Genomic DNA, 25,111 nt, shown 5'->3' on the forward strand with positions numbered 1-25,111 from the left:
TTGGTTCCCTGATGCCACATCTGGAAAGAGGTGGGAGCCAGAGAGAGGGCCTCAATGGGCCAAGGCCTGGGGGATGGCATGAGGGAGGGGTAAGGAACAGATGTGGTTGGACAGAATAAGAGCTAAGTGCCAGAGTACAAGCGAGAAAGAAATGGAGCCCAAGGAAGTTACTGGAGTTGGGTGGACTTGGGCAAGAGGTGAGTGGGCTGCTAGGGGAGGGAGAAATCCAAAGTCAGGCATCCAGAGGTACGGCCTTGGGTCTTGACAGAGAGAGAGCCCAAGCCAGAGGGAGAGTGTTTTCATGCTTCCTCCTGACTGGCCCACTGGGAGGAGGCCCAGCCAATGCCTGGGAGTGTAAAGAGCATCCAATCCCTAGGACGAAAACTGAGCTTCAGGACAATCTCCTGTTTTGGCAGAAAATCTACAGCACTTAAGAAGGAGCCAAGACTGGAGCCTAGAGGTGGGAAGTGGGAGGGAGTGTTGGTTATTTTCCTTTCGACCTCTATCCCAAGCCCATTCTCCTTCCTTCCCTGCTCTGCTCTGGGTCCCAAGAGGCTGACCCATGGGGACCACCTTACCTCGTCTTCTAACTTGGGGTGAGATAATGAAGCCAATGGTGGGAGGTGGGAGGAAAGCAGCCAATGCCTGATACCAAAAAGCCAATGGAGATCTCACTACAAAGAGGAGAGGGACTTCTTGAGGATGAAGCTATCACAGAGGGAAGAGAGGCTGAAAGATAAATGCCTGCGTGCTTTATTCAGGCACCTGGATTCAGCCGTGCCTGAAGGCCTCCTTCAAAAGTTTTCAATTTGATGGTCCAACAAATTTCCTTTTTCCCTTAAGTTAGCCCCTGCATCCAAAAGAGTCCTGACGGGCTCGGGTGATCTTGTAGTATTACAAAATGAGCAATTCACTTGTGACTGGACTGTCCAGGGTTTTAATCACAGCTCTGCATGACCTTGGGCAAGACACATCAATCTCTGAGTGTATCCTTTCACACCTGCAATGTCCCGGGCAGAAGAATTAAATAAAATAATACCTATAAAAGCAACTAGGTTATACTAGATGTGCCAAATAAATTAGTTTACTGCAAACTCTCTCCCCTTTCTGGGCCCCAGGATCCTAATAAGGAAAATGTGGACCCCAGCGCTGATGAGTTTGTATATTTCATAAGACCCCATACCCTGTCTTATACTGCCATGCTCTCCCCGCCCCTTGGATTGTTAGTAAAAAGCTACCCATTTTGTGTGATTTTTGCGCAAGTGGCGTGACATCCCTGGGTATCAGTTTCCTCAAATACGTTGCCTACCAAATGTTGTGAAACTGAGGTAACACATGTAAAGTCTTAGAACAGGGTCTGGGACATAATACATGCTCAATAAATGCTGGCTATTTTATTGGTGGAGGTGGTGGTTTTAAGAATAATAAGTATTGTTATTATCTCTGAGCACCTGCTCTGGTTTTGTTTATACACTGTCTCATTTAGACCTTGCCCTGCGACACAGCCCTGCGAGGTCGGTGATGATGTCCCAACCGCACAGATGGGATACAGCTCAGAGAAGCTGAGTTACTTACCTGACTGTTGGAGCTGGGATGTGCTTAAGAACTACCTGGCATCACCTTCCTGGAGTGGTGTCCCCACCCACATTCAGCCAGCCACTATCTCTGAACTTAGAAAGGCATCTTTTTGGCACTCAGCAGGTGCAAGCCCTCCAGAGAAGTTTCCCAAGTTTGCTTCTCCAGCCATCTCCCTTTGCAAACACACTTTCTGTTCATGTGAATGAAACCCGCTAACTGGTATGGTGTCTGCTCTAATTATAGGCTCCCCAGCCTGTGCCAAGAGGAAGCTGGTTAGTGTACACTTGAGTAGATTTCAAATCGGATTTTGTGAGTCCCCAGCATGAGGGAAGGAGGCCAGGTTCTCCTCCGGAAAAAAAGTAATGGGAAATGCTGGCACATGTGAGTATTCCCAGCTCCTCTCCTGCTGGAGCAGGTGATGTCTTCTGCTCCCCAGATTACAGAGCCCTCTTTCCAGTTTCTTTACCTCTGTCTCTAGCCTTTTCCAGGAGCTGGAAAGCTGGGGGAAGGAATGGGAGAAGCAATCCGAGGTGCTGAAATGGAGGAGGTATAGCAAAGTGGAAACAATACTTTGGAATCAGAGGAAACTATTCAATAAATTCTGAATGCAGCTCTGCCTCATTTCAGCTTTCGCTGCCCTTCTGAGTGTCAAGCTCCTCATCTATCAAACAGGGGTGCCAATACTTTCCCCACGATGATCCAAGGATGTGTGTTGCAGTGTTTATTCAACATTTATCCAGTATTTACAGTGCGGCCTATTTTGTGCTGCATTGTACCAGTTACAGCTGTGAATAAGATGCAGCCCTGGGATCTTTAGAACTCCAGGTCAAGCTAGAAGCAAGCCATTTGATGCTTATCACACATTGTGATGAGAGAAGGACAGGGCTCTACAGGAAGGAGGGGCACGTGATCAAGAACTGTTGCATCCCAGAAGACTTCCTGGAGGAGGCGTGTCTAGGCTGCAACCTCAAGGATGACTCAAATTAAAGGAGGACAGGGCAAAGAGTGCCCTCCTTCACATGGGAAGAGTCTATGTGAGGGCCAAGATAGAATAGAAAACAACACATTTCAGAAACATCATTTAGAATAGCCAAAATCGGGGGTGGGGGTTGGGCAGGAATGGCCAAAATGGCCAAAATAAAGAAATGTTTTTTAAAAATCATGGAATTCAACAGAACCAATCAAAATAACATTGACAGGGCTTCCCTGGTGGCGCAGTGGTTGAGAGTCCGCCTGCCGATGCAGGGGACATGGGTTCGTGCCCCGGTCCGGGAAGATCCCACATGCCGCAGAACGGCTAGGCCCGTGAGCCATGGCCGCTGAGCCTGCGCGTCCGGAGCCTGTGCTCCGCAACGGTAGAGGCCACAGCAGTGAGAGGCCCACGTACCGCAAAAAAAAACATTGACAAAGAACACTTTTTTTCTCTAGTCTCTCTCTGGCACTAATTTGTAAGCTTTTCAAGGGCAAAACTGTTTTAATCATATTTGTAAGTCCTGTAACGCTTTTCTTACATTTTTTATTTTTTAGTATTATTTTATTTTTTATTGAAATATAGTTGCTGTATAGTATTATATAACTTACAGATGTACAATATAGTGAGTCACAATTTTTAAAGGTTATACTCCATTTACAATTATTATAAAATATTGGCTATATTTCCCATGTTGTACAGTATATCCCTGTAGATTATTTTATACCGAATAGTTTGTACCTCTTACTCCCCCACACCTATATTACCCCTCTTCTCCCCACTGGTAACTGCCAGTTTGTTCTCTATGACTCTGCTTCTTTCTTGTTATATTCACTAATTTGTTGTATTTTTTAGATTCCACATATATGTGATATCATATAATATTTGTCTTTCTATGTCTGACTTACTTCATTCAGTATGATCATCTCTAGGTCCATCCATGTTGCTGCAAATGGCAATATTTCATTCTTTTACATGGCTGTAGTCCATTGTATATATACACCACATCCTCTATCCATTCATCTGTTGATGAACCCTTAGGTTGCTTCATACCTCGGTAATTGCAAATAATGCTGCTATGAACATAGGGGTGCATGTATCTTTTCGTATTAGTGGGGTTTTTTTCAGATATATACCCTTTTTTCGGATATATGCTGCATTTCTCCTTAACAAATGTTCTAAAGAGGGGCAGATGGGCCTTGATGAAAACAAAGTAAAAAACATGAAGTTTCTGCAGCATTATTGGCACCATCATTATTCTGGCGAGAGCAACTGCACTTATCATCGGTTTTGGAATTTCAGAAACATCCTCACAGACACACCCAGAATGTCTGACCAAATGTCTGGACACTCTGTCATCCCATCAAGTTAACACATAAAATTAACCATCAAAGCGTTATAAGAGAGATCAGCCATGGTGGCCGGGTAGAAATATCTTGCGCTCACCTCCTCTCAGGAGCACACCAAAATCACAACTATCTGCAGAACAACCATGGATGAGAAAGACCAGAACCTACCAGAAAAGATCTTCCGCCACTAAAGAAGGAACCACAGTGAGCCGGGCAGGAGGGGTAGACTCGTGATATAGCCAAATCCCATACCCCCAGGTGGCCGACCCACACACCGGAGAATAATTACTCCGCAGAGGTTCTCCCACAGGGGTGAGACCTCTGAGCCCCACGTCGGGCTCCCCAGCCCGGGGTCCTACACAGGGAAGACGAGCCCCCAGAGCATTTGGCTTTGAAGGCGGGCGGGCCTTCATTTCAGGAGTCCCAGGGCGCCGGGGGAAAAGAGAGGCTTCACTCCTAAAGGGCTTAAAGGGCCCACACAAAATCTCACGCGCTCCAGGACACGGGGCAGAAGCGGTCATTTGACAGGAGCCTGGGCCAGACCTACCTGCAGGTCTTGGAAGGTCCCCGGGTGAGGCGGGAAGACTGGGGCTCATCCTGGCAGCAGCCATATTTGGGAGCTCCTTCCACTGAGGGAGGCTGATGCCGGCCTCCAGCTCCTTAGCGACAAGACCTGGCCTCGCCCGACAGCCTGCTGGGGCCAATGCTGGGACGCCTCAGGCCAAGCAACTAACTGGGCGGGGACACAGCCCCACCCACCAGCAGTCAGGCTGACCTAAGACGCCCTAAGCTCACAGAGGCCTCTGAACGAAGCCCTGCCCGCAAGAGGGCCCAGAACTCAGCTCCGCCCACAGTCCCAGAATCCCCTGCGCCAGGCTCCGCCCCGGGGAGCCTCTGGACCAGCCCCACCCACCTGGGGCGGACATAACGTGCAAGAAAACCGCAACCCCACAGCCTGCGGACCCAGCCAGCTGACAGCAGGCCCGACCCTGCCCTGGGACCAGTTGGGCCCCAGCCCGGCCCACTAGCAGGCCAACACAAGCTTCAGGACACCCCAGACTCTGTACCCAACTGTGTCAGGAACTGCCCCCTCACCTGTGAGCTGACACCAGCTCTGGGACCCCTGGGCCCTGCAGCCAGACTCCAGGATCCAGCTCTGCCTGCCAGTATCCGGCACTAGCCCCCCAGGACCTGGCTTCACCCACCAGTGGGGGGCAACAGCCTTAGAGTCTTCTGTACCCTGACTCCGCCCACCTGTGAGCCAGTACTAGCCCCGGGGTACCCTAGGGTTCTGTAGTCAGCCACCTCGAGACACAGCCTTGCCAACCATTGGCCGGCAGCCTCCACACAAGGCAGGGCCTGGCAACCAACTGGATCAGGGGCCAACCAAGCCTACAAGACCACCCACATAGCCCGCCACAACAGAAGGACCCATGCACCCCTCATAGGGAGAACCGCTAGAGCATATAGCTCGGGTAATGAGAGGGGAGTGTGCTGCTGGGCCCCATAGGATGTCCCCAGGGTGGATGGTTTGTCCTATTTAGACCACCTCTCCCTGCCTTCCATTCTTGGCTCTGCAGTACTCGCAATTCACCTGTTCTTCAGTTCTTCAGGGCTTCCATAACCTGCTCACCAGAAAACCACTGAACAACCGTACCTGAATGTGCCAGACTACACGGTAGGCATTTTGCATTCATAACACCTTGTTTAAGCCTCACAGGAACCCTTCACATGAGAACAAGAGGCCAAGAAAGGGCTCTGTGGACCCTAACGGGATGGGGCTGGCTTAATTACAGCTGAATTGAGCATTTATTAGAGTCAGACACTGTGATGAGTGCTTTACATACATTATTTCATTTAACCTAAATATTAACTACCTGGTATTATTGTCACCCCCATTTTACAGGTAAAAAAACTGAGGTCCAGAGAGGTGAAATCATATGCCTAATGGGTGTAATAGTGGGGACTCATGGCTACTCTTTCCAATTAAAAACAAAAACCTTTAAGCCAGTGAAAGGAATTTATAGGCTCATGTAGCAGGAAAATCTAAGGTAGCAGCATCAGGCATGGCTGGATCTAGGCACTCGGTATCTGTCTTTCTCCATCTCTTGGTGTGCTTTCTTTTGTGATAGTTTTACTCCCAGGGGAATTCTCCCTCGTGGAGGTAAGATGGCCAAAAGCAGCTCTAGGTGTACCCCAAACCAACTCAGCACCCACCATTGAAATGCAAGTATCATTGGACCAACCTGGAGGGTTGTGTGGCCATCTAACCTGCTCTCTGTGGTCAGAAGGATTGGAAGGTACTATTGTCCGAACCAGGATTGCATGCCCACTTCTGAGGCTGGGAGGGGTTTAGGGTGTAGGAAAGGTACATTCTCACAAAGGAAGACCAAGAATCTGTTCTCAAACCCCACAGAGCAGAATGAGGCAGCCGAGCAGCAATAGCCCACCACACGGGGATGTGACCCAGAGCCTCCTCACTCAAAGCCTGCGTGTTAACCAGTTTGCTCCAGCCCCTCTGCTTCGATTGCCTCTTTCTAATTCCCTGGCCCTGGGCTGACCCCTCTTGGAGTTCCGTCCCTCAGCGCTCAGCGCTGAGCACTGGTACTTAACAGTCATGCCAAGCGGGTGATGGATGGCGGCTGCCGTGAAGGCTCTTCAAAGGGGATGGGCAGCTGCTGGCTTGGAAATAAGCCTTCTGTAGGCACGAAACGCAAATGCAAACACACACCGTGGGGCCTTTTGTGGATTCTCCCCTTTGGACCCCCTGCCTCTGTTTCCAATTAGCACCCCCGGCCTGTGGGCAAAGTAAAACATCCCAGAGGCTGCTCTGAGAGGCAGAAAATCTTAGCAGAAATGGAATCATGCAACTATCCTGCTAGTCAAATGATTGTCCGTCCCTTTCTGTTCTCAGAAGGTTAGCCCTGGAAGATACCCCAGGTGGTTTTCCATCCCACCTTCCCATCAAGCACATGAGGCCCAGAGAGGGTGAGGTATTATCCAAAGGTTGCACAGCCAGGGAGTGGTGGCAGAGCTAGGACACATGGATGGAAAGAGAATGATATTAACTGCACATCTACTATGTGCCAAGCCCACGCTGGGGGCTTCAGCCAAGTTTTAGCTGCTCGCTCAATCCACAGGGCAAAGCTTTAGGGACGAGCCCTCAGCGTGTAAGGCAGGAAAGAGCCCGAGTCCCACACCAAGGCCCAGCTTTACAGTGCATGCTTGGTCGAATCACTTCTTCTTGTCTGGGACTCAGTTTCTCGATTTAGAAAACAGAATTGACGACCCCAAGGGTGATTCCATCTCAACATTCCACTGTGTGATAAAGGCCATCCTGGGGGTAAGGGGGACTCTCTGGGCACCTTTTTAGCCATGAGAGGGAAAGCTATGGCCACAAATTCTTATGTGAGTAGCTGTGACATTGAAGCAAGACAACCTTGACTAAGAGGATAAAGTCCTAACTAGGAGCCATCCCTATCTCCCTCACCTCCAGGCCTGTGCCCATGCTGTCCCCTCCCTGGCTAACTCCTACTCATGCTTCCGTTTCTGCTAGGACATCACCCCCTCTTTCCTTGCACCACCCCCTAAATTAATTTCGGAGCCTCCCAAATGCATCCTAGGCCCCTCTACTCCCCATCAGAGCACTTTTCACTGGGTTGCAATCTGCCATCCACTTGTCTATCTCCCCCAGTAAATCATAAAATCATCAAGGACAGGACTGACTCTGGTCAAACTCTATCCCCGACACCCAGGACAGACTTGGCACACAAGAGGTACAGGTGAAGAGTGAACCCCAACTAAATTCGGGGTAATGGGGATCCCAAGAGTCCTGGGAAGATTATGCCCCAGAAGACCCCTCTGAGCAACACTCAGAAGTGATTTTTTTCCTCCCCTATTTACCGGGACTTTTGTCCCCCGTCTGCCTAGATTATCAGCGGTCATAGCAGTAACGACAATCACAGTGATCGTATTTCTGGCCGTGAGACTAGAAAGGGGACTTGTCGCCTTATACCTGAGCCCCACAAGCCTCCCAACCCTGGCCGCAGCCGGGGTGATCCTTCCAAAAGGCAGATCAGGTCACATCCCTCCTGGGAGCCCAACCTTCCAAGCATTCTCCATCTCATTAAAAGTCCGAGTCCTTAAAATTCCCTACGAGGCTGTAGCAGGTTGGATTTCAAGCAAAGGCATGAAAAGCCACCCCGCACGCTGGCCAGAACAGCCTTTTATCACACAATCCAGAAGGTTCAGATGGAAGAATCTTTGGGGTCATCAATGCCATTTTCTAAAAGGAGAAACTGAGATGGGGTGAAGCATGCGCCCGGCGGGATCAACGCCGCTGGAAGGGGAGGGCAGGGAAGCCTGGGCAGAGGGATGAGTCAGGTGGAGAGGCAGGCCCAGGAGAGCCCCGGAGCCAGAAAGGCCCGTGGGAGTTAGCCCACATCGGGCGGAAGTGGCCCGGCCCTCACACCCCTACCGTTGTCAGTTACTGGACGTGGACAGCAAGGAAGGGCAAGGTGGCTCCCTGCAGCTGCGCCATCCCTGGGGCTGACAGCTGAGGGCCGCTGGCCAGTGACAACACCGCGACCACAAGCCCTTCCCCCAAGGAGAGTCCTAACAAAGTCCCCACCCAACCTGGCCCCCATGACTTCTCTGGCCTCAGTTCTCCTCCCCCGCCTCTGGCCACCCTGGCCTCCTCCTTCCTCAAACCCAACCTCACCTTCCCACCTCAGGGCCTTTGCTCTTGCTGGTCCGTCCACCTGGAGTGCTTTTCCCCCAGCTATTTCCATGGCTTGTCCCCTCACTGTCTTTAGGACTCTGTGCACATGTAACCTTACCAGAGCATCCTTCCTTGACCCCCTCAGTAAAAGAGCAGCCCCCCACTCCTCCCCTGCCCTCCTTCACTGCCTCTCTCTGACATACTGTATAATCCTTGTTTATGTGTTATTTTCTGTCTCCCTCCTCTTGAACCTAAGGCCCAGGGGACCTGTCTGATGCAGCACCCAGCTGAGAACCCAGTACATCGTAGGAACTCAGTAAATACTTGGGGGCTGAATCAGCAAAGCTCCAGTCCTTCACTTGTAGCGGAAGAGCTCCTGGCTCTGAGCTGTTTAGAGCAGCCCTGTGCATTGGCCCTCAACAGGATGCCCGGCTTCAGCATCTTAGCGCGCCCATGATGTCGGTGCCATCGCTGTTTAATTCCCATTAGCCCCAATGTACAGAGGAGGCAGCCGTGAGACAGTGAAGCCACACGCCCAAGGTCACACACCAGGGAACAGCTGAGCCATTGCAGGAAGCGGAGACTCTCTGACATGGTGCGGGGCAGGGGGAGGGTGTGCTCATCGCAGCTGTTCCTCAGCTCAGGGGTCCTGCCGCCCCTTGGCTATTTCTCTTATTTCATGCTCAAGTCTGCAATTGCTCTCTGAGTATAATGGCGTTTATTAACTTCCCACTGAGCTCGTTACAGAGCAGCCACCTTATCACCGACCACCTGCATTCGGAGCTGGGAGGGATCATTCCCAGCCTATAAATAGCCCAGTCTCCACCCCAACAGAGTCACAGACTCAGAGGCCACCAGCTTTGCCCAGAAGTTCAAGTCTAAGGACAAGGAGCTGGCCCTTCCTCTGCCCCCCACCCTCACCACCACTCTGGGGCCATAAGTCAAGCAAGAATCCGTCTGAGTCTCCCAAATCTCTCTGTTCCGTCGGCCATCACTGTGCCGGCCCCACATTTATCTTGACACTGTGACAAATTCACTGCCACGTGGATGTCATCCTCAGCACAGCCCAAGAGTGCCCTTGTTGGAACTTCCTCTGATGCCATGGCAAACTCTCAGACGTGAGCTTCGCCATGGACTCTCTCTGTGCTCCTGGGTGAGCTGGCCAACTTCTCCAAGTCTCAGTTTTCCCATCTCTCTAATGGACATAATCACGCCCTCTACGAATGCTTGTGTGCAATTTAAATGCAGTGACGAATGCTCTGAGCCCAGAACAGGATTGTGAGCTCTGTCACTCAGGCCTGACTTCTCCACTATGCACAGAAGGCGGAGTGTTTAGGGACCATGATATTTTAGGGGCCCATGAAAATGTTTAACTTCTTTTAAAAGACAAACTGTAATATAATCCAGACTGAATAATGTTCCTTCTCGTGCCAACAGTCGTAAAATATAATTTTAATTATTTTTTTAATGGAGGAAGGGGCCCACAAAGGCAAAAGTGCATAGAGCCCAGGAACGCCGTGATGCAGTCCTGCAGCCATATGTGTTTGGGGAGCTGGAGGTCAGGTCTGGTCACAGGCTGGGACCCCAAGGGGGCACTTGATCAGTTTGACCTGTACTTGATTAGCTTGACTTGAACTCTGGTAACTTGATGAACCAACCACAAGGTTTGACAATCAAGCAATCAGTCCGCAGTCTAGCTCTTTTCTAACAAAACCCATTCCTTTATTCTTGCAATAAATATTTATGGACCGCCTCCTCTGAGCTAGGCATGGTCTGGGTTCAAATAACAGTGTGGGTACTTGCTAGCTGTGTGAACTTGGGAACATGACTTTACCTCTGTGTGCCATCAATTAAATGGGAGGAACTGGGTTGTCAGAATTCAGACAGTTAATCCAGGGAAAGTTTTCAGAAGATGGTCCAGTGCATAATAATCACTTCATGATGTTAGCCCAAGGTACCACTACAGACGTGGTCTCTGCCCTGAAGGAGCCTGCAAAACACAATAAATGAACAAGCACGTTAATAAAGCCTTTGGCCTCGGTGGTTATTAATGCTGGGAAGGGAATAAGAGAGTGGCGTTAGAGCAACCCCCCTGGATGACCTTCAAAGGCCACAGTCAGCCCAAGGAGGCCAGGTGGATAAACACCCAACCTTCCTCTCCTCCCATCCCCTCATCTCCTGCCAGTCTCTTCATTGGCTGAACCCAGCCAGGGCCACAGGGCGTGGGAACATGTCGATGTGTCCAATCAGGTCAGCTTCCTGGGCTCAGGGCAGGATGGTGAAGGATGGAGCTCAGTCTGGAGGGTCAGGCAGGATACATCCCACATAGAGCCCTCCACCCCCTAGGCTGAAATCATTCATTAGCTCCTCTTTGCCCACAAGTTAAGCTCCAAGCTCCCCAGGATGCCCCCGGCCCCTCACTCCCTACACCTGTCCCCACCCCACCCCTGCTCCAATACCCACTCCCATCTCACCCTCAAGCCCTAAGCCACATCTCATGGTTCCCAAAAAAGCGTCAGGTCATTTCACATCTCTAAACCTTTATCCGGGCTGTTCCCACCCCCTGGAATGCCCTCCCCACACCCACACCTGGGCAACAGGACAGTGAGACAGTGCAGAGCCTGGAAACCCGGGTTCCAGTTCTGTTTCTGCCACTTCCTAGCTGCATGACCTGGGGGAAGCCAATTCGTCTGGCTGAACCTCAGTGTTTCACCTATAAAATGGGAAGAACGATAGTCCACCTCATGAAGCTGCTGTGAGGTTCAGATGAAATAATACTTATAAAGTGCTTGGCAGGAGGTCACTCAATGAGTCATACTAGAGGAAATTTTTAAGAAGCAAATGGTTTACAGAGCCATTCCTGACCATCTGTCCCTTGAGGTATCAGGGCCCCACTTTTCTGTGACCATCACTGGACCTTGTGTGGACAGCTCTTGGGGGCCCTGGAATGCTTTTCTCTGCATCTCCATCAATGCCCTGTGAGCTCCAGGGGAGAAGGATCTGAGGGCATTCCTATATGTGTCCTCAGCATACAGTGCATAATAGACACTCAGTGAATATGGAATGAATAAATGAATGAATGAACGAATATTCAAACCAGTGAACCAATCTGCCCGCCCCTCCACCTGAATAAAGCTTGAACGACTTTAATCCCAGTCTGGACTACTAAACAAGGCACAGGGTGCCCTCTCGAGGAAGCCCAGGCCAAGGTCGTGGCAGGGGGAGGGGGTAATAAGGGAAGCACCAGGGCTGGGAGGGGGCTGCAGGCCCCAGCTCATTGGAAATGCAGAAAGAATCCCAGCGGTGGCCGCCTTCTCTGGCAGGGAGCGCGCGGGAAAAGACAAGAAAAATGAAGCCGCCACAATCTCATTTTCTGAGGCCTGCAAGTCAGCCAGGAAATAGCTATTATTCCATCGCACTGTCGGTATTAAGTTATTTCCTTCACTAAATACAGGAATGTTCATGAATATCTATTGAGTCCCAGGTACAGACACCTCCTGGCTCTGAGGCTCAGTCACTCTGCCTTTACATTCCTCCAACAACACCCCTCAATCTTGCTCTGAAGTGAAAGACAATAGTATTTTAAATTGGTTAATAAATCTCAGGATTGATGCTCCTTGAAGGCCCAGGAACTTCGTCTCTATTACTTGAATAAAAGGGATCACATTTTAACCACTGCTGGGCTAGGAATTTGGGAGAGTGACCCGAGCCAGCTGCTCCTTCCTCTTCCTGGGGAGGGGAGGGATGGAGGTTTCAGGACCCTGCGTCCAACGGAGCCCTTTTGACGGCCAGGAAATACTTATTTTCTGGCTAATTCAGGCCAGTTGAACATCTTGGGCCACTTTGGTTTTGATGGCTTCATGTTTGGCTAGTTCCCCTGGATTCAAACAAAGAGACTCGGAAGCAAAGCTCCAGGGAGAATGTGGGTGTCTGGCATCCTTTTAAAAAGCACCTGGATGCAGATAAGGAAGGTGGGGGAGCAGAGCATAAATAATACTGCTTGGAACATAATTCCAGGTGTCGATTTTTACACCACCTTCCTCATGAGCACAGGTGACCTTGGGCGTCCCCGTTGAAGTGGAGAAAGCTTTGAAAAGCCCAGACGATGGAGAACGTGAAGTAGGACTAAAATGTCTCCTGTTTGTAGAGTTTCTTGCCACCTGCTTTACGTCCTTTTCCTAATCCATCCTCACAGCCACCTTAGAAGGTGCAAAGTCCAGACATTGTCCACAGGCAAGAAAATCCACAGGGCAGAATCATCCCTATGTACCCAGCACCCAACACACAGTCTGGCCCCAGAGTAGCAGCTCAGAAAATAGTGGGAAGATGGGCTGTTGTACAACATCCCTAATCTACAGATGTGCAAACTGAGGCTCAGAGCAGGCAAATGGCTTGCTCAGCATCTCACAGTGAGCTGGCCTGTCAATGATTCAGCTAAGGCAGTCTGTATACCCACTATGCCCAGGGACTAAGCTGGGTACTAAAGATACAGACCTGAACAAAAAAGATGCTTTGATGGAGCTCACCATCTCGGAGTGGGGGAGGCAGAGAGCGCTTGAGTGAATACAGAGAGAACCAGGACAACTTCAGGTATACAGTAAGTCCCCTACATACGAACAAGTCCCATTCCGAGAGCATGTTCGTAAGTCCAATTTGTTCGTTAAGTCCAACATAGTTAGCCTGGGTACCCAACTTACACAATCAGCTATATAGTACTGTACCATAATAAGTTTATAATACTTTTCACACAAACAATACATAAAAACACACAAAAAAATAAAGAAAACATTTTTAATCTTACAGTACAGTACCTTGAAAAGTACAGTAGTACAGTACAAGAGCTGGCATACAGGGGCTGGCATCGAGTGACCAGGCAAGAGGAGTGAGTTACTGACTGGAGGAGGGAGAGGAGGTGGGAGATGGTAGAGCTGAAGGACCGTCAGCAATAAGAGATGCAGGGCAAGCTGCAATTTCTCTTATGCCTGACGTCGATGGAACGCATGTTTGCATCTTTGGAAATTCACAACTTGAAGGTTCATATGTAGGGGACTTACTGTACCTAATTGCTGACAAGGAAATGAAACAGGGTGATGGGGTCCACAGGGCTGGGAGTGGTGGGCTGTGGGAGTGGGGCAGTTCCTAGCCCTATCTGCAGACTCTGGAAAGCAAGGGAGCGGAAGCGTATCTCTGAGACCCAGTGAGGTCTTCAGGGGCAGAAATTATACCTGATTTGAGACCCCAGCACCCACACAAGACCTGGCTCACAGCCAACGCTCAGTGTGGGGGCGAGATGGGTGAGTGGAGGGTTTCCACTGTTATTAACAATGCTCTGCTCATCCTCTTCTGCACCCCCTTATCAGAACTTCCCTCCAAACCCCACTCTGGGTGATCATCTCCTGTCAACGGGCATCATGCCCTAACCGGGTCACACACATCCCAGGCCTCCCTTCTGCCCTCGGTCTCACTCTCAAAACTGTCCCCATACAGCAGCCAGAAGGATGCTTTAAAAACACCCGGTGATACGTCACTCTGCTGCCTGAAACCTTTCAAGGCTCCTGCTGCCCTAAGAGCCAGGTTGGAGGTCCTGCCAGAGGGGTCACTGCTTCCACGTCAGCCTCACCTTACACTGCCTCTGTCCTCACCCGCTACCAGCCATCGTGACTGAGGCCTCACCCCCAGCTCCTCCCTCACGCTCATGGCTTTGCACATACCTCCTCTTAGATGGCTTCTCCACTTCCCATCACCCTGTTCAGCACCTCCTTCACCCTGTGAGCTGCTGCTCAAACATGAAAACCCACATCAAGAGTGACCTCCTCCAGGAAGCCTTCCTTGATCTCCAAGGAGTGTTTGGTGCCTCTTCGGGGCTCCCCCCACTGCCTTAGCTTCACACATTGCAGCACTTACACTGGGTCATAATCGTCTGTATCACTGGGTCATAATCGTCTGTATCTATCTCTGTTTCTTGCCCTCAGAATGTGAAATGAAAACATCTCATATTCACTTCTTATCCCAGCATCCTACAGAGGACCCAGCATAGAGATGCCAGTAATAATTGTAAGTGAAACTCACTATTTCTGCTCATCCATTATGGTAGATGGTTTTCAAAAAGGCCCCAATTCTCTGCCCTACCTGAATCCACACCCTTTGCAATGTGACTTTGAAACTCTTCCCATCAGAGGATGAAACTTCTCCCCTCCAGAGTCTGGACTGGCCATGTGATTCGCTTCGGCCAATAAAATGTGGTGGAAGTAACACCATGCCAGTTCTGAGCTTGGGCCTTAAGAAGCACTGGAGCTCCCACTCTCCTTCCTTAGAACCCTGCCAGCCCCCAGGCAAGCAAGTCCAAGCTAGCCTGCTGGAGGGCACAAGACATGTGGCCCACTCACCTCCATCACCCCAGACAACAGCCAGTTAACCGTAGAACTTGAGAGTGAGGCCATCCTAGACCAGCCAGCCTCCAGCCACCTCACCAGCTTCCGTGAGAAAGCCCAGCTGGGCAAGAAAAAAAAAAAAGGGGGAAAGAAAAATAAGAAAACAAGAAAGAAAGAAAGAAAAAAAAAGTGTATTGGCATATGTTCCTGAGACTGTGTTGCTGTTTATTACACAGCATCATTATGGCAGTGGATGACGATACACTCGTTGAACAGCTCTGAGATGCTTAGCACTGGGTGTAACACACCACCAGTCCAGATCACTCCTGGAAACTATCTCCCAACCCAAGGACTCAAAATATCAGGGTCTCTTCAAGACAGATCAAAGCGCAAATCCCACAGCTGTCGCTGGTGGAGCAGGTGGAAAGTGACCCCCAGCTGACCAAGTGACCTGTCGTCACAGGTGGGTCAGAGAAGCCAAGCCCCAAGGCACTTCCAGAAAACTCACAGTGTGGCAAAGGCCCCAACCAGAATGCTGAACTCCATCTGGGGAATAAAGCCAGACACATCACTCTTTTGGACAAGCAATTTTTTTTTTCATAATTGACAATTCTTGGCATATCCTCCCCTTCTCCACGCACAGCCTTCTTTTCATGTCACTCATGCACGTACCAGACACTCCGAGGTGACTTCCCTTGAAAAGAGAACGCCAGAGAGACCTCTGGCTCCCTATCCTTAAATATTCCACTTGTTATAAATTCCCCGAGGAGTCTTCTCAGCTCCAAATATCAGGGGAACAGAAAGAGTGAGAAAGGGGGGAAAAAACACATTCTCAGAACAGTTCTTTGTACTTGAGATTCTTTGGTTTGTATTAAAATATTCTCATCTCCCCAGAATTTATAAGCACTCCTGGCACTAAGAGGGTTCGCTTTGTCCCTGATCCTGTGTTCTAGAAATAAAACTAACCGTGTCAGAGTGGACATCTCTGGGAGGGAGGGGGAAATGGGCCAGACCCTTCCAGAGCATCTGAGTTGAGTGGTCAGGGAAAGGCAGACTCATTTCCCGACCCCTCTTATCAGGGAGGAGACTCAGCAGTAGGCACCTCCCCGTCCGTGATCTCATTTGATTTTCCCAACAGTCCTACCAGGCTACTATCATAATCATTATCATGCCCCTCTCTCAGAGGAAACAGTGAGACTCTTAGGAATAAAATGTCTTCTCAAGAGCTGGAGCTGGTCAAATATGGGCCTCGAATTTAAATCCAGATGTGACTGACACCCAAATGCTCCTACCAGCCAAACATACCATCTGGAGGAGGAGTGATCAAGGGAGGCTGCCTGGAAGAGGCAGGACTTAAATTGAGTCTCAGAGCTGCTAGAGTCGCAGCTAGCTGTGTTTTCTGGTGGCAGAGATGCAGCTGTCCTCATACACTCAGTCTCTATAACACCTTGAAGGGAGCATGATCCCTAATTTATTCAACATCATTTTTTAAAATACATGGATCTGATATTTCCTCCTCTACATAAAAATCTCTGCTTCCCCCACCCTTGTGCCAGCTAAGCAAAATTTAATGTCCTGAGCATGGCATTCGAGGTTCTTAGTAATTTGCCCCAACCTACCTTTTCAGCTTTCCACCTCATTATTACCACCCACATACACACACACACACACACATACACGTAGGTATACCCTCAAAGATATCCCATGTGTTAGTCAAACAACACTTCCCCTCTGGACACAGACTCCCTCCCCTACATCTCTTGTGGTATTCCCACTGCCTGCAATGCCTTTCTCTGCCTAGTGAACTCCTAGGCATCCCTCAGAGCCCAAGTCAAATGCCCCACCGGCAGGGAAGCTTTTGCTTTGCCCCTTCATGTACAGTTATTTGTACATGCCTCTGATAAGAACCAGCACAGAACTAATTGGCCCATAGTGTGACATCTGTCCCCCTTACAATGAGTTTTGCAGGTAGGGGCTCAGGTACTATATTTCTCTGAATCCCCACAGCTTTAGCACGGGGCCTGGCCTTTCATCTAGGGGTCAATAACCACAGATGCTGACAGATGAATAAATGAATGAGTGAGTGAATGAATGAATGAATGAGTGTATTTTAGGCTTTCAGGAGTTGCCTACTGGGTGAATGTAAGCCTCTGCCGCACACACGCAGTAAAGAAGTCTGCCTCAGCACCTTTGATGGGGTGCACGGGACATCACTCTTCTCACCTAGAACTGCTTGTTTGGGGGGAAATTAAAACAACAAAAATAAGGCCTGGCAGGCGGTCTGACATCCCCCCCCACACACACACACACACGGCCCCACTGGAGGGAAATAGACTGAGCAGGTCGCAGTGTCTGGCTCTGCCTCTCCCTCACCCCAAGTTCCAGATCAATCTTTTTCTGATAGGTGGCCTATCTCACCTAACATCCTCCCTGAGAGGAGGAGTCGGGGGTTTTCAGCCCCACAGCCCAGTCGAGGAGCTGAGACTGGAGACAGAGCTGATAAAACAGTGAAATGGCATCAAACGCGGGGCACGTGGCTTTCATCCCAGATATCCAGATCTGGGGAGCGGATGGAGGAGCCCTCATTTCTCACACTGGCCAATTTCCATGGTGCAAATATTCCCATCACAACTAATTTCAAGCCGATGGTTTAACAAGTGGCTTAGAAAACTCCTGAATAATTAACAATCGGCTCTTGTGAACTGGTGTGAGCCAGCTCCAGCACCTCAGAGCCGTCTATTATTATTGTTTATATTATTATTACTATTCATCCAAGCAGCATTATTTTTGTCTTTTTCCTTTCATAAATCTACATAAGATTTCACTTCAACACTGGAATCTGCAGGCTAAATATAGTCTGAAAGTCAACAAAGCAAATGATCTGGTAAGGTCTCCAGCTCTAAATAACATCCCAGGAGTTCAACATCCAAGTCCTCCCCCTTGGAGACAATTCCCCAGACTACCTCCAAGGCACAGAATCCCACCCCATGCCCTTTCCACTCATAGCACTACAATGGGAAAATCAGAATATGCACCCCCAAAGAGGTGTTGTGTGGCTTCAGGCAAATCACCCGACCTCTCTGAGCTTCAGTTTCCTCATCTGGCTCACAGAGACGCTATGAGGTGTTAATGAGATAATGTATATGGAACATATTTGAAATGCCCATCACAGAGGAATGCCCAATAAAACATAGGTATTATTAAGAATGTTCATAATAATACAAGCACCAGGTCGTTGGCCCCTGCCCATCTGAAAAGGGTCTTGGGGGGCTCCTGGGTCCCGGACAAGTTGTGCAAGGAGCATGGCAGAGTTGGATCCTTGGAGCTGAACCTCCCCATCTGCTCCCTCCACCACCACCTCACTTCCACTCCTGTTCCAGGACTAATTTATTTATTTCCTTCTGAATCCTCAGAGTCTAGCAAGTTGTGGAGTGGTTGGATGGATTTTTTAATTAATTGACAGGGAATCAATGAAGAAGTGATCATTTTGGCTCTGGCTGGGTGGGGCGCCATCTCGGCCGTGGGAAACAAATGGATGGCTTCGGGCAGCATGGTGATGGGCAGGAGGGGTGAGGGGGTCGGGGGGGAGGGAAACTTTATTGAGCTGTGGTCGGGTTGTGGGTACTAAGACCCAGGAGGCCCAGTACCTGCCACAAGACGCAGGATGGAGAAGTGAAAGTAGGTCAACCTGCACACCTAGAGTCCAGGAGATCCGAGTTCAGGCCCTGACACCACCACTTACCAGCTGTGTGGCCTTGGACAAGTCATGGCACCTCCCTGAGCCTCAGCTGCCCCCGAGGGTGGTTGCGAGGACTTGATTCTGACACATGCTGCCACACAGATGAGCCTTGAAGGCATTCTGCTAAGTGAAATAAGCCAGACACAGAAGGACAGGGAGGATGGAATGGAGGGTTACTGATTAGTGGTTACAGAATTTCTGTTTGGGATGATGAAAAGAAACTGGAAATAGACAGCAGTGATGGTTACACAACTTCGTGAATGTACTTAATGCTATTAAACTGTACACCTAAAAATGGTTAAAATGGGAAATTTTATATTATGTATGTTTTACCACAATACAGGTAAAGGATAAAAATAAGGCATGCCATGTGCTTGCACTGCCTGGCTTCTAGAAAATGCTCACTAAATATACATTATTATTATTAATACTATTATTATTTTTAAATTACTGGGCTGAAGCGACATGTTCACAGATGTAGCAGAATGCAAAAAATGACCAAAAATCCTTCCCATCCTAAATGCACACCCTTTATAAAGGGACTTTGCAGTTCCCATCAAGAACTGGGGTCTATTTCACCACCCCTTAAATCTGGGCTTGCTTTGGCCAGCGCTAGCTTCCCATGGCTGCTCTAAGTGTGTAAATTATCACAAACTTAGTGGCTTTAAATAATGCATGTTTATTCTCTTACATTTCTGGGGGGTCAGACGTCTAAAGTGAGCCTTAAGGGCTAATGTCGAGGTGTCAGCAAGGCTGCTTCCTTCTGGAGGTCCTAATGGGATAATCCACCTTCTTCCTTTTTTCAGCTTCTGGTGGCCACCGGCATTCCTTGGCTTGTGGCCCCTTCCTCCATCTTCAAAGTCCATTGTTCTAATCTCTGTTTCCATCATCACATCACCTTCCTCCCTTCTGTAGATCCCTCTGCTTCCTTCTTATAAAGACCCTTGTGATGACGTTGGGCCCAGTCCATAATTGAGGATCACCTCCCATCTCAAGATCCTTAATCCCATCTGCCAAGTCCCTTTGCCATATAAGGTAATATAGTCACAGGTTCCAGAGAGTAGGACCTGGACATCTGAGGAGCGGGGTAGGGGGCATCATGCAGTCCACCACAGCCAGTGAGACTTCAGTAAATGTGACACAAGTAGAAGTTTAAAGAGCCCTTGTGCCATAGGGCTGCCCTCTGTTGCTATACTGGGAACGCTTCACCACCTAGAATGCAAGCCCAAGCTAGCCTTCTGGGAAATGAGAGACACATGGCCCAGGCACCCCAGCCAACAGCCAGCCAAACCCCAATGTTGGAGCAGTCCTGCTGACCAGCAATCAATGGATGACTCTTGTGTGAGCCCAGTTAGCACCAGCCAAAGAACTTTCCAGTTGAGCCCAATTCAAATGACCAGCCCACAGAATCCTGAGCTAATTACATTGTTCTTGGTTTAAGCCACTGGGTTTCATGTAATTTGTTATACAGCACAAGCTAACTTAATCAACAGACAACCATTGAGAAGGTGAGGGGAGAAAACATTTATTAAACACATACTATGTACAAAGCATATTCCTCATACAATCTCATTGAAGCCCCACAGATTCCTCACAGGTAAATATTAATTGTATCCATATTACAGATGAAGAAACTGAAGCTCAGACATGGGAAGCAATTGGCTTAAGACCGCATGACTAGGACTTTGCAGAACCAGGTGTCACACTCTGACCGGTCTGACCCCAAAGCCACCGGTCTTCCAACAGCCCCACTCTGCTCTAAAACCATGCTGAGTCAGCACATTTATCCGTGGCTGGCTCTCTCTTCCCTGATCACCTTTCCAACGGACTCTTACCACATGCCCCCACATCACCCACCCCAGCCACCCCACCATTCATTTAGCAATTATTTGTTGAGGCAGGAGAGCACAGCAGTTAGGCATTCAGACTCTGGCATCAAAGTCAAATTCCAGCTCTGTCTCTTCTCAGCTGTGTGACCTAGGACAAGTTAATTCACCTCTCTGAGCCTCGACTTTCTCATCAATAATATGGGGAACACAGTAACGTCTACTTTACTGAATGCTTTCCAGATGAAATGAGGAGAGGCATGGAAACCACTTATCACAGTGCTGGGCATGTAGTACTTGCTCAGGAAATGCTAGCCATTATAACAACTGCCATTACTCCTGAGAGCGTGCCACAGACCAGGCACTTGAAGTGGTCCCTTGGAAGACCACGAAGATGTCAATCTCTACCGAACAGGGGCAGGGCCTCCTACTGACTAAATTGGATAGTACTGAACCATTTCAGAACTTGCTTCCTCCACCTGCTGCTTTTTCTGGACAAAGGGGAGACATCACAAAGCAATAGAAAAAAAAAGCCGATCCGTACTCAGGATGCCAGGGTCCCAGCTCTGCCCCCAACACACTCTAAGACCCTTACCTTGTCCGGCCCTCAGTTTTCCCATCTGTATCATGAAGGAATGAACTTCCAAACCGTTTCATCTCTTTCTGCCATTCTGTCATCTTAGGATAGCAAGCTGTTCATCCTGCTTCCGCCTAATCTGACATCAGAACAAGCCTCCCAAAAAATACATTGGATGCCAAGCAGGTTTTGATAATCTGAAGAATTCTGTTTTTTATTGATGATGTCCACCCACCTCCTTCTGCAGCCCAGGAGATCTACATTAGGGGCTGGATTCAAAAAGAGGAAAAAAAAAAACAAAAAGAAAGAAAGAGGGCTGTCTTTGAAGTGAATGACATGAATTATTTCGACCTAACTTACTAATTAAGACCTCATTAGCAGCCCAAATTTGTGATAGATCAGCAGAGGACTTGGCACAATGGTTTAATTTAATGATTTCTTGCATTACTTTGTTAATCATCTTTAGTCTGATTTAATTTATGCCAATGTGACTGTCCTAATTTCTAATTAAGGCATTGATGGCGGGGACGCCACCATAGCATAAGGATCTCAATCAAGGCTGATACAAAAGCAGATATTCGTTTTTAAGGCCTGTGAGGTGGCAATTTGCTAAGCCTTCTGCTTATTGTTTTATTCCCCCCACACACAAAGGTTGGGGAGGATCTGGTCTTCGCCTGGGGCAGATGGTTTCTCACTAATCACAGACCTTTACAGTCATTGATTTTTTTAAGGCTCTGAAAAAGACCTTGGAGATTAACCAGACTAACCTCCTCATTTCACACATGAGGCAACAGGGGCCAGAGAAGGTGAGGGGCTCACCCAAGGTCACACAGCAAGTTAGCAAGATGGAGGGAGGAGACGCCAGGCAAGCGCTGTCCTCCGCGGCCACCGTTTGGCAGTCCCCAGGTGGCAGTGGCGCTTTCTACAGCAGTTGCAACTGACTGGGATTTGGGTCAGTGACTTGAAGTTGGCATAATAATTCCAATAACACCCAGCCCTTGAAGACCAGACTCTGAGCCTGAAATCTGATGCACATTTTTCTTAAATCCACAAACAAACCCTACATGTGGGCATTATAACACCTGCCCTCCCATTTTACAGAGGCTCAGAGAGGTAGAATGCCTTCCCAGGGCCCCACAGCAAAGAAGTGGGATTTGGACCTGGGTCTGCCTGATTCCCAAGTCCATGCTACTATCCCTGCTCTGGGCTGCCTCCCCAGGTCACCACTGGGTATCCACAGTAATTTGTATCAATATTACAGCTAATGTGTACTTAGGGCTCACAACGCGTCAAGAGCTGTGCTAAGCCCCTCACATCCCATTTGATCCTCACAACACCCTGTGAAGAAGGCATCATTCTTATGACCAATTATACATAGAGAAGCCAAGGATCAGAGAGGTTATATGAGTTGCCCAAGGACGCACAGGAAGATGGCAGTGCCCAAAGGCTGAACCATCCCCAACTGCCTCTATCTAACTCTAAAACTCCCTATACCCCACCTCTGTCCTGAGCATTTCTGAGCGTGGCTGAGCCGGAATGTCTGGGCTTTGCCTACCCAGGGCATAGAATATGCCTTTCTTGATGACAAAGGCAGCCTGAGCCATGGGAGAGCCAATAGCCAAGCCAAGAGTCAGGGTGAACATGTTACTATCCTAGTTCTGCCACCAATTTGCAAACCCTGTCTCCTCTCCGGCCTCAGTTTCCCGATCTGCAAAATGAGGGGACTGGAAAAGCCGTCCTCCAACATGGCTGCGCATTGGAATCACCAGAGGCCACCCCACCAAAAAAAACTCATGTCGACACCCCAGCCCAGACCTGATGAATCAGAACCCCTGGGGACAAGGTCCAGGACTCTGGATGGCGACCAGAATCCTTGGTGATTCCAATACACCTAACATTTGAGAACCACCAGCCTAAGTGATTCCTACTGGCCCCTCGAGTCTTGACTTGGCTACTCAAGCTGTTCCTTCCCACACCCTCTTCCTCAGCACGGGAAATGGTACCCAGATGCTCGGATCACACACTGGAAGCATCCTTGGCTCCTCTCTCCCTGTCTCCCCATCTCTAATGCATCAGCGTATCCTGTCAACTCGACCTCCACGTACATCCCGAACCGTGGACTTCTCTCCCTCCCGCATCCCGCCCTTAACGACTGCACCTGCCTACCCCGTTTCTCCCCAGCCATCTTAGCCCCCTGCAGTGCATTATCCTCCCAGCACCCTAGTGACCTTGGCAAAATATAAACCTGACCATCTCCCTCTCCTGAGTCTAACAGTCCAGTGGCGTCCCCGTCGCACCCAGAATTAGACCCAAACTCCTTTTCTTGATCTGTAAGGCCCTTCATGATCTGGTGCCCCAGCTCTCACTTTTCTCCTAGCACACTCTGTTCCTGCCCCATCGGCACTCACTCTGTTCTTTAAACAAGACAAGCTCACTCTAAACTCAGGGTCTTTGCACCTGCTCTTCCTTCTGCCTGGAAGTCCATGCCCTTGGCTCTGTTACTGGCTATCTCCTTCTCACCATTCTCCCTGACTTTCCCATGTAAAGGAACCCTGCCCACGGCATTCCCCACCCCTGGCAGCCTGCATTATTCCCTTCATAGCCCATATCGCTATTTGAAATGATCTCATTTTTCTTTTGTCCATTGTCTCCCCGTGATGTTGTGATACAATAAGAAATATATATTTGGTCTTTGTTCCAAGTTCCTGGCACAGAGCTCCTAAAACCCTTGGAATTTCCTGAGTGACAAGGGTGAGAGGAATATCTTTTGTTATTCATAATAAGTCCTTTTCAACTCTAGTGAGTTTATGTTAATGAGGTGACTTTGGGGAAAACCCCTAAGGATGGGGGCTGGTTGCCAAGGGAACCAACCATGTGATTAGAGGGTTGGAACTTTCAGTCCCACCCCTCCAATTTCTGGGGAGGTGAGAGGGTCTGGAGATTGACTTCAATAACCAATGGCCAATGACTTAATCATTGCAATGGAGGTAATGAAGCCTCCGTAAAAATCCTAAACACCAGTTTGGATAGCTTCGGAGTTGGTGAAGCTATCAAAGTGCTGGGAGGGTGGTGTACCCAGAGAGGGCATGAAAGCCCCACGCCCCTCCCCACATACCTTGCCCTATGCATCTGTCACCTACAAATTGGCACCTCTACAAGGATCAAATTATAAGCTGCTGCAGCTGCTGACCCCCTGAAAGGAGTTCAGAGTGGAGATCAGGAAGGAGGCACTCTGTGCTCTGGGAAAAACTGGCAGAACAGGTCTTCAGATAGTTACTATTTGCAGGAGACGATTTTATGAGCCCAATTCTTGGATCTCCTCGAATCTAGAAAAGCACTAAAATCCTCATGGTGATGTCTGCTCCTCGTGACTAGCAGAAACCTTCTGCAAAAATATATGTGCTTGACTGCATGTATTCCCCCTTCACCAAAATCACGTATATATTTACCTTCTCCGCTACCTCTCTGGAGCAGTTACCCAGAGCTATCTGAAATGCTGTCTCCCAGGCTATAGTCCTCATTTTGCCTCAAATAAAACTTAACTCACAACTCTCGCGTTGCACATTTTTTGTCAGTCAACACATCTCTTCTGTTTGGCTGTTCCTGAGTTGTATGCTTCATAATCGACAAATCATAGTGAGTAAAGCACTGTCCTGAGTTCTGTGAGGGGTTCCAGCAAATTACTGAACCCAAGGAGGGCCCTGTGGGAATCTTCAACGTATAGCTGGTCAGGCAGAGGGGCCAGTCTGTCCTCAACTGTCCTCAACTGAGTCCTCAACCAGTAGCGTCTGCACTAAGCCCAGGTGGCTAGTGTCAGAATTGAGTAACAGGATACCTAGTTGGTGTCCAGAGAATTGGAGAATTGTTTGGTGTGGGAAAAAAAACCCACACGTTGGGAGTCAGAAGGATCGTAAGTAGAAGAAAAACAGTGTTTTTTCCTTTTAGTTGCTATGCATAGTAGTAGCAGAGAAAAAGAGTTTC

The 25,111-nt window shown here is 49.1% G+C and overlaps 1 long non-coding RNA gene across 1 annotated transcript in view; it reads right to left on the reverse strand.

Annotated features, from left to right (window-relative positions):
• LOC132504478 (uncharacterized) overlaps window positions 1-25,111 on the reverse strand; it is a 647,091-nt gene that overhangs the window by 422,170 nt on the left and 199,810 nt on the right. The window lies entirely within an intron of this gene.

The sequence above is a fragment of the Lagenorhynchus albirostris genome, chromosome 14 (genome assembly GCF_949774975.1).
Source record: "Lagenorhynchus albirostris chromosome 14, mLagAlb1.1, whole genome shotgun sequence".
Classification (NCBI taxonomy): domain Eukaryota; kingdom Metazoa; phylum Chordata; class Mammalia; order Artiodactyla; family Delphinidae; genus Lagenorhynchus; species Lagenorhynchus albirostris.